Source organism: Pteropus vampyrus, unplaced genomic scaffold, assembly GCF_000151845.1.
Source record: "Pteropus vampyrus isolate Shadow unplaced genomic scaffold, Pvam_2.0 Scaffold55, whole genome shotgun sequence".
Taxonomy (NCBI): Eukaryota; Metazoa; Chordata; class Mammalia; order Chiroptera; family Pteropodidae; genus Pteropus; species Pteropus vampyrus.
Window position 1 is genome coordinate 2172712 of NW_011888836.1, and position 13276 is coordinate 2185987.

Genomic DNA, 13276 nt, shown 5'->3' on the forward strand with positions numbered 1-13276 from the left:
AAGAGCCACCTGACAATGTGAGGCCACAGGTCACTCCTTTCTCAATCCCCACTCCAAGGTGTGAACATCTTTTGTGTATGTGTCACTCCTCTTCTCGGTCTACTCTCTCCCTGTGTGATCTCATCCATCAGATGAAAAAAGCAAATGAAGCCTATTATTCCTAGAACGATATGGGTTTCATGTTACTAATTATACTTGGAGAGTTTGTTAGTACTCATAAGAACTAAATTAAATAAAAATGTATATAAAATAACTGGCATACAATAGAGAATCATTTATTAGCAATCTTAAATCTCTCAACCACCATGGGTTTTTAAAAATATTTACTTTGGATTTTGTCTAATTAAAAGTCATGGAAAGTCTATGGCCATGCTACCCTGAACAACCCCGATCTCATCTGATCTCAGAAGCTAAGCAGGGTCAGGCCTGGTTAGTACTTGCATGGGAGACCACCTAAGAAGACCAGGTGCTGTAGGCATTAAAAAAAAAATTAAAAAAAAAAGTCATGGAAGACTTTTATATTTGACCAATGTGGAATAACAGATTTATTCTCCTACCTGAAACAACTAAAAAACTGGACAAAACGTATGAAACATATATGAAACAATGCTTTTCAAGACATTGGACATCAGACAACAGAGGAGAGTGATCTCTGAGAAGTGGATAATAGGCAAGGTGAGCCCTACTGTTGCCCTAATTGCCCTGAGAAAGTTTCCAGACATGGTGTGGAAAAGGTAACCCAGGCAGAGGCACCTGGTCTCCCTGGTTGAAGAGACAGAGCTGGGAGTCTAAGGAAGCCAAGGCAGCCAGAGTTCACAGATCAGAGTAATAGAGAGGAGAGAACTACACAAGGAGAGAGAAGACCAAAGAACTGAAGAGTATATCTATGGAGTCTTCAGCTGAGTACTGATCAGCACATGTGTCTGAGGAGACTACCCAAGGCTAGGAAAAGAACTATGTAGGGGAATTAGAAAAAACAATTTCCATAGCTCACACAGCGCCAGCAATAGTTCCTATTCCCACTAGCTAGAGTAGAAAACCTCATAATTAATAGGACATTGGCTAGAATACTAAGAATGCTACAGTGGTAGGGAAAAATTAGCCCTAGACTAAACATAGCTCTGATCTCACCTAACAAAGTTTAAAAGCAAATCCCAAAGGATCAAACTCTTTCCAAGTAACTCAACTTCATGCTACAACAAAGTTCAAGAATATTTATAGGAATAAAAATATATCCAGCCCCCAAAAAGGTAAAATTCACAATATCTGGCATCTAATAAAAAATTACCAGGCATGCAAAGAAGCAGGAAAATACAAACCATATTAAGAAGAAAGATCAAGCAATATAAACCAACCTAGAAATAAAAAAAAATGATAGAGATGATAGAATTAGTTGACAAAGACATTAAAAGTTATTAAACTATATTCCATATGTTCAAGGAACTAAAGTAAAGAATAAACACATTGCATGAAAAATATAAAAAAGAACAAAAGTAAACTTCTAGGAATAAAAATTACAGTGTCTGAAATATATACCTGATAAGATTAACAGCAGGTTCCATGTTAGAGAAGAAAAAAACTAATGAACTTGGAGTTAAAGCATTAGAAACTGTCTAAAATAAAACAGATTTTTTGAAAGGCTGAAACAAGATGAACAAAGCATAGCCGAGCTGTAGGGCAACTTGCCTAATATACATGTAGCTGGAGTCACAGTTAAGGAATATGGGGAAAGGAACAGAAAAATATTTGAAGAAATAATGGTTGAATATTTTCCAAATTTGAAGATGACTATCACAGATCCAAGAAGCTCAATAAACTCTGAGCAAAAGAAATATGAAGAAAAACATGCAAGGCATATGGTAATCAAATTGCTTAAAACCAGCGATACAGAAAAAAAAAATCTTAAAAGTAGACATGGGGGGAGAGAGAAAATACATTATGAATAGAGGAATAAAGATAAGGATGAGAGCAGCTCTCCTGTTAGAAACCATGCAAGCCGGAAGGCATTGGAACAACAACATTAAAATACTGAAGAACAAAAACTGTCAACCTAGATTTCAATACTCAGTCAAAATAGCTTTCAAAAATAATGGCAAAATATAGACTTCTCCAGACATACCAAGACTAAAAGAATTCATCATTGGTGGACCTCTCTGCAAAAAAGTTGAAGGAAATCCTTCCGCCAGAAGGAAAATTATATCAGATGGAAACCTGCATCTATACAAAGAAAGAAGAGTATCAGAAATGATAACTACATCGGTAAACATGAAAGGCTTTAGTCTTTATTGTTCAAATATTTTTATAATTGACTGTCTGAAGCAAAATAATAACAACAACAACAACAACAACAACATTGTGGATTTATAGTTGTAGAAGTAAAATAGCACAAGGAAGGGCAGAATGGAAGTATAAGATTCTCACACAATATGTCAAGTGATAAAATATTACTTGAAAGCAGACTGTGATATGTTAAAAATGATACTATAAACACTAAAGCAGCAATGAAAATAATGCAACAAAGAGTTATAATTGATAACTCTATAGAGATAAAATGAAATCACAAATACTTATTTCATCCAAAAGAAGATAGAAAAAAAAAAAGCAAACAAAGTATGATGGACTATGTAAAAAAATAGCATCCGATTAGAATTAAACCAAGCCATATCATAATCACATTAAATGTAGGTGGCCTAACTCCTAAACTGAGAGACAAAGATTGTCAGATTAGATAAAAATATAATATCCAACTATATGCTGCCTACAAGAAATCCACTTTCAATAAAAAATGGGTTAAAAGTAAAAGGATAGAAAAAGATAGAGTTGCTATGTTAATATCAAGCAGATTTCAGAACAGAGAATATTATCAAGAATAAAGGTTATTTCAAAATCGTAGAGGTCAAGAGACCATATACCTTGCCCTTTTTTTTCTTTTTCTTTCTTTTTTCTTTTCTTTTTCTTTCTTTCTTTCTTTTCTTTTTTTGCACATAACAGGGAATTAGAATATTGGAACTAAAAGTTGATAGAATTATAAGATTTAGGCAAATTATAATTATTGTCAGAGATTTCGACAGTTTTCTCAAGAATTGATAGAAAAAGTATACAGAAAATCAGTAAAGATATAGATGACTTACATAACTACATAAAAAAGACATGAGTTAAGTTATACAAAGAATGTTCTCTAACCACAATGGACTTAAATTAAAAGTCAATAACGAAAAGATCTCCAGAAAATCCCCAAATATTTGAAAACTAAATAATGCATTTCTAAACAACCCATGGGCCAAAGAAGAAATCAAAAGGGCAATTAGAAAGTATTTTGAACTGAATGAAAATGAAAATACAACATATCAAAATGTGTGAGATTCTGCTAACGTAGTACTTGGGGGGAAATTACATCTGTAAACATCTATATGAGAAAAGATGAAAAGCTTCCAATCAATTACCCCAGCTTCTTCCACCTTAAGAAAAAGAAGAGCCAATGAAATCCAGAGTAGAACAAAAATAATTACGATCAAAATGGAAATCAATAAAATAGAAAAACAAAAATCAATAGAGAAAAGCAGTGAAATCAAAAGCTGGTTCTTTGAGAAAAATCAGAAAACCTCTAGCCAGACTGATCAGAGAAAATAAGTGAGAGGACACAAATAGTATCCCAGATGAGCTAAACAGTGAATCAGTGAAGGAGCCCACACTCTAAGCCAGACCTGGCCAACTGTTACACCCATGCCACACGGATTCCCCTGGCTTCAGAGAGGCACAGCAGATTGACAGACAGGTTGGGTGCTGCTGTGTAAAGTTTTCTTAGATACATAAAAGTGGCTCTAGCAAGTTTAATAACCTTCCAAATTATACATTTTGGAAACACTTCCAAACACTTCCCAGCAACACTTTTTTTGGGTAAAAAATTTATATTTTGTTACTCTTTGGATGTATTTGTAATAAACTTTTAAATACCTTTTTATTTGGCAAATTATCTGACAGTAAACATTAAAATATTTTTTAAAAAATAAATTCTTAAATTCTGTTCTTTCTTAAAACTAAGAATATTTTCCAGATAAACAAAAGTAATTATGGCTCATATTTAAAAGATGTTTTATGCCTGGCAACATACTTGTATCCTGGCTATATCTGAGTTTTAGGTAGGGCTGCCTCCTCTTCTGAGAAGCATTGGTAAGTAACAATAGGGTTAATCAGAGTGATGGGATGGGGTGGAGAAAAGAAGCTTAAAACAGTCTGATCTTCCCCTCTGCCTCTCCAGTCTGAATGAGGCTGATAAATGAGTTCATCTAACACACAAAATAGTCTTTATTTTATTCTGTAGCTTACTGGCTTTTCACTGCTGAGAAAAGAGGTAATATGGTTTGCCTCAACTTGCCTACTTACCACTAGAGCTTTTGATTTTTAGGCTTGCAATACAGTAAAAGTATTTCTTGAAATTTGCCTTTATTTTCATGTTAACTATTTTTCTCCCAACTTTCATTTGAAAATTTTCAAACCTACAGAAAAGTTGAAACAATAGTACAAATTATACCACATACCTGTCACTTAGATTCATCAGTTGTTAACATTTGCTCTTCTCTCTGGGTGTGTATTTTTGTTGAACCATTTGAAAATAAATTGTAACTGTCATGACAATCTACCTTTCAGTACTTCAGCGTGAAGTCTTCTAAATAAAAGAACATACTCCTACATAACTTTCAAGAAATTTAACATTGATATGATAATATCACACACACACACACACACACACACATGCGTGCGTACACACACAGTGTCAATATTAAAATTCCCTCAACTGTTTTGTTTTGTTTGGGGACTCTGGAACCAGTCAAGGACCACACACTACACTTAGTTGTCATATTGCCGAGCACTTTTTAACCCATACTAAACGTCTGTCTCATTTGCCATGCCCACCAATTAGGAAGTCTCAGATAAATGAGAGCTTGATTTTGCAATTAATTCAAAAGTAATTACCCTTGGAGTAAAGCCCTGCATATCAGACACCCTGTTCCAAAAGGGGGAAGCAGCTACTTCATTACATCATCCTTTTTGTCCTACGGGGCTATTCAATCTCCTTTGAGTCTTGGGTCATCTGAGAATTCTGTGAGCATGGCCTGTCCATCTTACCCCGCAAGCTCTTTTTACTGCAGATATCCAGGCCCCACTGACTGTCCTAGAATCCCTGGGACGGGCCCCAGAAATCTACCTCCAGCTGACCCTGAGGCCAGGCAGGCCAAATGCAGGAACAAGCCACAGGCAACAAGGAATCGTTGACATTTTTAAGCAGAAGAGTGATGTAACTAGATTTGTGTTTAAGAAATACTATTTTTGTGGCAGAATGGAGAAGGAATTAGAGCAGAGACTGAAGAGAGAAATCAGGAGATTATTCCAGCTATCTCATGGAGCTATGATAAATGAAAGCAATTGGGAGGTGGAAGAGGGAGTAAATTCATGAGATATTTCCAAGGTAGAAACAACAGAATTTGATGAGCAATTAGATGTGGGTGGTGAAGGAGAGAAAAGAATCAAAGAACGATTCCAAAGTTTCTACCTCAGACTCCCAGATAGTTGAAGAGCCCTTAAGAGAAAGAACATGGAGGCTGGGAAGAAGCCTGCATTTGTGGGGCAGGTAAAGGGGTGTCTCAAAAGGGTGTAGTTTTGAGCATGTGGCGGGGGAGGTGCCTGTGGGCAACCGGATGTCCAGAGACGGGGCAGTCAGAATGGATACTGGGGAGACAAATTGAGCTTAAACATGTGGCTTTGAAGTGGTGACTGACAATGCATTTCCCATGAAGCAAGGGAGAGTATATAGGCAGGTGTGGTCCTCATCTGGAGAGGACACCAACTCTTAGGGGTGGGTGGAGACCCAGAAGGAAGAGCCCAGAGGGAAGAGGAAACCAGTGTAATATGGGGTGGGAAATTCGGGTGGAGGGAGAATTTCAAAGAGAGAATGAGTGTGCAATGTCTGAGAGAGGTCAAACGAGAACAAGACTAAAACCTGTCCATCAGGTACGATAAATACAAGGCCATTGCCAGCCCTGGAGAGACAATTGTCAAGTGGGATCCAGAGGCAGACGCAGCAGGCTGAGAAGTGATCAGAGGCAAGGAAGTGAAGACAGTGACTACAGACTATTCTTTTAAGACCTTGTGAAGGAAAAGGAAGCCAGAACAGTAACCAGAAAGGAAATGGTGGAGAGAAATACTCAGATTCCGCAACACCCCTCTTTTTTTTAACGTTTCCCTCTATTAAAATGACATGCCTTAACATGAGTCATTTGATATAGTTGTTATTTTCTACATTCTATAAACCAAGCCTGAGTAGAAATATTTTTTTACCCCAGCAATTCCTGACAATGTCTTTGTAGAGTGTACAGGCTCAGCAAGTTAGGGTCATAATAGTTTTCAGTTTGAATATTTGAGAACCATATCTATTCATATCATCGCTCATTCTCATAGCAAAAAAGAAAAAAGAAAAAGAAAATCCACAAAATTAATACCAGAGTCACAAATGAGCTCACCTGATGTTTATAAGAAGTGATAAGAATTAGGTTCAAAATCTACACTTGTTGGGTAAACCTTGCATCATAGGTGTGTTGCTATGAATACGATGTGACTCATTTAATCCTTACAACAGTTCAACAATAATATATAGCAAATATTTATATAATTTATATGTTATTTATTATATTCCATGTAATATACTACATGCTTCAATATATAAACTTAATAATTATAATTTGGGTGTATATTCATATGAATATATAAAAGATATTTTTCTCCTGGTTTTTACTGGTTTGGTAATATGAATTGAAAGGAGGAATATTAATAACATATGGGGAGAACCCAAACCAAAGTAATCTGAAATATGTAGTAAATGTTTTTTCCCCCTTTTATCTACATTTTGGATGTTGGTGCTAAATTTCCAAGTGTCATAATTTAAAAAGAAATTTTATTCCTTTCTTATTTATTTCAAAGATGAGGGGAGAATAATGTTTTTGCTTTTTTATGTGACTCTCTTTGAAAATATTGCAGTACAAACTTTCTAAAAATAAGATTTTACCCTTGAAAGGAAAAAAAAAATGCCTGAAATAATCTTATAAAAAAGATACTATTGCCCAAAACAATATCCTAAACAATCTTATGAAAAAGATACTATAATATCTCATTTTATAGGCACGGAAACTGTAGCTCAGAGAGTCTAAGCACCCTGTTCAAGGTCATGTAGCTAGTAATTGGGGTGAATTTTTTAAAATGATTTTATTATATTTAGAAATAAAGAGAAATAGCCAGATGTAAAAGAAGTTAAAAACACAAAAAGGCCCAAACCAGAAAAAATCCAAATGTCCTCCAACAAGAGACTCAGAAAATAAATTGTGGTTTATTCAAACAACAAAATACTACTCAGTGATTAAAAAGAATGAACTACTGACACCTGTGATAACATGTATAAATCTCAAAAAAAAAGTTATGTTGAATGAAAAATTGAGCAACCAAAGGAATACATGCTATCTGGTCCCATTTATATGAAGTTCCAGAACTGGCAAAACTAGTTTCCAGTGATATAAATTAGAATAGTGGTTCCCGATTGGGTAGAGATGAAAGGTGGCAGCTAGTGGCTAGAAAGGGGTTCAAGAGAACTTTCTGGAGTAACAAATATGTTTTATATGAGGGTGGTTGTCATATTTGAACAGATTTTAGGAAATAGGAAAGGGTCCAGAGATAATGGAAAAAGCAAGGCCGAGGAGCAGGATGGGGGGCTGGGTTAACAACCAGAGATGGGCTTAGCTCCAGAGGCTTGTCTGGAGACCTGAGAAGGAGGTAGAGTCAGCGCTGTGGCCTGGGCAGGTTAGCATCAGAAGGCTCATGTGTCATTCAGCTGGAGGAGTGAGTACAGGGTAGAGTTCTTTTCCAGGAGCAGAGGTTCTTGGGGTTAAGAACGTTAAAGCTGGGACAGAATTCCACCCCCTCACCCCCTTTTATAGATAAGAACCAGCGTTAGTGACTTATTCATGGTTACACAGCTAATTAGCCACAGAACTGGGATTAGCACTTAGTTCTTTTACTTCAATAGGATAAGCCAATTGGGGTAGGGTCAGGCTTGCTTCACCTCTCACTGCTTGAGGGCTCTTACCTTTGCTTATAGAAAGCCAGGAGTAATTTCCCGTCATTTTTTTCCATTTAATGAACCTTTATTAATCACCTACCATTGGCCAGGCACTATTAGGTGCCAAAAATCCAAAAATAAGACAGGTGCTGCCCCTGTTCTCAGCTAACTGAAGTTGGTTAGGGGAGACCCACATGAACAGACAACACACTATAGTATGAAGAGCAGAATAGGAGGGGAAGAGAGGTTTATCCATCGAGCAATTCTGCTAAGGTGGGGAGTTGAGAAAGCTTCACAGAGAAGCTGTTTAGGCTTCCGAGAGAATGAGCAGGCTGAGGTTAGGGAACTGAGGAGAAGAGTTTAAAAATAAAATAACTGCATTAAAGGCATAGGGAATCACATGTGTAAAGACACAAGAAACTGCCCTCCCCCTAATCCCCTTCCAAGACCTCATGTCCCAAAGTCAACCCTCAGCCAAGTACACCAGCCAAATGGACCTATCATGTCAATCAACACCAAAAGTGCTCACGGAGAGATTAACATATACTGATGATAAATATGACAGAAGCTCAAAATGCACTTATTCTCTAAGTAGAATTTCCACCATAGAGTTAGGACTGAGTTTCGATGAGTGGAAACACTGTTTTTAAGCATGTTTTAACCAACACGATGATCTTAAAACAGTCACCTAAACCGGTTCCGCAGGCAGTAGTCCTGAGCAGTAACCTCCCGGCTTTCTCAACCAGTATCTCCTAAATCCAAGAAGCATGCGCAGTCGCTGAAATGCAGGCTACAGCTCCGCTGGTGATGGATAGCAAAACAAAGGCAGCACTAATGAAAAATTAATGAAAACGGTTACTTCCATAAGAAAAACGATCTGTTCTCTCCCACCTTTGTATTGATTTTTGACCAGCCCTGTAATTGAAAATGAATAATTTTATCCTAAGGTAAAGACGGGCAGATGGGGCAGCAGATGTGGGCGGGCTTTCAGCCACACAGCAAAGCTCTACCCCGGGCAGTGCAGCCCGGGTCTCACTTCTCCGCACCTGGAAACTGTTCCTCCTAAGCCCTGAAGCCTGAGTCATTGGAAGGTAATGACAACACCAATTGTTTGCATGTCTACTAGCCTTTTGGGATCACCATTCCCTATAGCATTCAATTAAAATAAATACACCTCAACCTACATATTGTAGGGAATCCCATCTCTTCCCCAATTTTTTTAAAAGAAATTCCTTGGGAAGGTATTTCTCTTCTATCTGGTAATCATCTGTCACATCTACCTCAATTGCAGCCTCACCCTCCCATCCCCTTTATCCCACCTGCCCTGACTACCACACTTGGTCACAAGTTTGGAGGTAGTCCACCTCCCTGCCTCTCTAAATACACTAACCTGAAGTAGTGCTAGGTTAGGTTAGTTTAAATTAATTAAAGCAGACTTTACTGGCGGTTGGAGGGCGGGAACATCATGTGTTATGCTCACCACTGAATCCCATGTGCCAAACCACCACCTGAGCTTACAAGTAATTATTGACCTAAAGTAGTTAAACCACAGTAGCAGAAAGTAGAATGGTAGTTATCAGAGCCTGAAGGAGTGGGAGTTATTGTTTAATGAGTACAGAGTTTCAGTTTGGGGAGATGAAAAATTTCTAGAGATGAATGGTGCTGACGGCTGCACAACAATGTCACTGAACTGCACACTCAACAGTAGTTAAGATAGTAAGTTTTATGTTACGTATATTTTATCACGATAAAAAAAAATGAATGAAGTAATGATGTTATAAGAGAGGGCTGCAGCTCAGGATAAAAAATAACCTAAAACTGAAGATCCGACCCCAGGGTTCCTAAACTTCCCAGCTGGTAGCATGGCTGATCCAGAGTTCTCCAAAGTGAGTGCTCTAAAAATATTCCTAACACAATCTAACGGGGAGAGAAAGAAAATATTAGAATTTCTATGTATACATTTTAGTTCATTCTTTCACTTTTTCTATTTGAAGGTAGATTTAAGTATACGTAATGTAGAGTAGCACAGATACACATGTAAATACTGCCACTTGTGACAAACATGGGTGGAACTTGAGATAATCACGCTAAGTGAAAAAAGCCAGACAGAAAAAGTTGAAAATCATATGATATCACTTGTATGTGGGATATAAATCTAAAAGCAACAAGCGAACAGGACAGAAAAAGTTGAAAATCATATGATATCACTTATATGTGGGATATAAATCTAAAAGCAACAAGCGAACAGGACAAAACAGAGATAAAAGGGGTCAAATATGTGGTGACAGAGAGAAATCTAACTATGAGCAGTGAACGCACAATGTGTGTATATATATATATATATATATATGTATATATATATGTGTGTATATATATATATATACATATGTGTGTATATATGTGTGTATATATATATATATATATATATGCCTTACTGTTAAAATGTAAAGCTGAAACGTACTGGATTTCATTAACCAATGTCATCATAAAAAAATAAATAAATACATACATTTTTTTAAAAGGAAAACAAACAAACAAACAAATAAATAAATAAGAGACTTACAAAGTACAACTTTACATTCCCAGTTTTCATGGTCAACAAACTTTGAAGACACTATTAAGATTACTTTGTATTGTCTGGCTCACCCCATCTCTTTTTTCCAGCTCTGCTTTTCTCAGATTTATGAATTTTTATTTATTTGGGGGAAAAGTGAGCTCTGCAGAGTTTTAAGTGCTTTAAAAATTCTGGACTAGATATTTCACCTCCTCAGTGAAATATCTCACACTGCCATCTCTGCCTGGGACCACTCATTCCCTAACCTCTCATATTCAAGAAAGGAAGGAGAAGAGAGAGAGTGTTAGGAAAAACTTCTGAGTACATTTAGAACTGCTGTCTCTCACATCCTTTCATTCCAATTTCAGCCCTGGGCATGGATTTAAAGCAAAGCTATCTTACAGGTGGTCTTCAAATGCAATAGAGGATGATTAATGCTCATACTGTCCTTTGGGCCATGGGCGACCTTTGCATACTTCTCCACGACTGCTGCTAATCTGAGCTCAGGATCTGGTGGAAATAGCCTGGTCTAGAAGTGTGGAGCACACCCAGCTCCTTCATTCGTTGGCTTAAAAACCTTGGGCAAATAACTTGCCTTCTTAGGTCTTGGTTTCCACATCTGAAAAATGAAGGTAAATAATGTCCACCATGCCCACCTCACAGGGTGTTTATAAAGATCTCCTGAAAGAATGGATGCAAGAACCATACAGAACCACATAGAAGATAGGCCCCGGGCATACCGGATATCATCTGAGCTGGCCCCTCACTGAAAAGGTCGGCTCGTCAGGGAGGGGCTGTGCTCTGGACACACCCATGGATCCCCAGGCCTGAGGTCATCTGGGGAAGGCAAGGCCATGGAGACTGCAGGTTACTACACAACACCTCCTCCTATCTGATCCCAGTAGTTCACTTTCACAGCTTGCCCAATGTCGGGCAGGTTAAGATGAAAGTGTCTTAGCTGAGATTCCACCCAGATACCACTGGTTCTTCCAGGATTAAACAGATAGTGGATCTTACTCCCACAGCTCCTGGAAGGAAGGCAGAGCTGGCCTTTGGCTCAGTGGGGCCCAAGGTAAGAATGGGTAAGGCCCCTCCTCCTCCCACCAGTCCCACCAGCCCCTGTGGAAGGTGGGGTGAGGGATCTGCAAGCTCGGCCACTTGTTTTGGGAACATCTAGGATGTGGAAAGCCAAAGAAAGCCAAGAGAAAAAGGCTAATGACATGGAGCAGGGAATACGTGAGGCTGAACTGACTTGGTAAGTAAATGATTTAGAAGTGAGAAACAAGGCAAATGTAAGTTCAGTGCAAAGTACATTTGGAGGCTTACCCTGTTGTGCTGGACAGGGACTCAGGAGGCCTGGCTCTGCTTCCTACTCTGGGTGGCCTTGGGCAAGTCACATCACCTCCTCGGGTTTCTATAAATTTGTAAATTGATGAGATTGGACCAGGATCTCACTTTTTAAATGAGTGCATTTAACTCCAGCTTACTCAGTGGTGAAAAGCTACAAGTTACTCAGCTTCCCAGAATGCCAATTATATATGGAGGTTGGTAGGACGATTTTTAAAAACAACTTTATGAGATATACTTCACATTCCATACAATACACTCACTTAAAGCATAGCATTCGGTGGTTTTAAATATATATTCAAAGATTGTATAACCAGCACACAATCAATGTTAGATCATTTCCATCACCCCCAAAGAAATCCTGTACCCTTGAGCCATCACCTCCCATGTCCCCCAACCCTCACGGCCCTGGGCAACTGCTAATCTACTTTCTGTCTCTATAGAATTGCCTATTCTGGGCATTTAATAGAAATGGAATCATACAATATGTGGTCTTGGGAGGATAACTTTTGTATTAAAACAAACAATTATGTTATGAAAAAGCATGCAAAAATTACATTAATTTTTAAATCACAAAAAAATACTTGGAAGAAATTTCCCTTAAATCTGGCAGCTTCACGCTAAGTCTTCTCCGGGAACAGTGATTCCTGCTGTTCTGTCCCTAGGGTCATTTTGTGGAAAGTCTAGCGAGCACTGGACCTATGATTTTTATCCCCACACTAGCACCAGGCTTTAGAAGATGCCAGGACCCAGACTGACAAACTTATAGAGAGATTTTCCAGGAGAAACTTTTAGTGACTTTCTGTTACCGTTTTCTTCCTTCATCTCCTCCTCTGTCCATCTTATCTTCACTCAGAGGTCTACATTTAGAATAACTAAAAAATACTAAGATTACACCAATATTTCATGTTTTTACATTAAAAAAACAGGTAAATGTTGTCCTCCCTGGCACTTACCCTGTACCATTCCCCTAGCCCCTTGGGAGGAGCTATTGATCTGTTTTATTTACTGTAGCTGTCCCAGTGCCCAGGGCTGTGTCTTGGAATATTACAGGGGCTCAAAAAATATTTGCTGGAAGGAAAAAATGGAAGAAAGAATGAGGGGAAAAAAGGAAGGAAGGAAAGAAGGAAGGAAGGAAGGAAGGAAGGAAAGAAGGAAGGAGGTGGGCTTTGGTTAACATAATCAGACATGGAAGTTAGGCTGTAAGAAACACTCAATATTAGTACGAGGAAGGTTTGTCTTCTAAAGGACACTCTACACCCTAAAGGAAA

At 38.0% G+C, this 13276-nt stretch overlaps 1 pseudogene; it reads left to right on the top strand.

Moving 5' to 3' along the window:
- The first annotated feature begins 359 nt into the window (after positions 1-359).
- On the top strand, positions 360-478 carry LOC111739914 (annotated as a pseudogene).
- Positions 479-13276: the final 12798 nt, after the last annotated feature.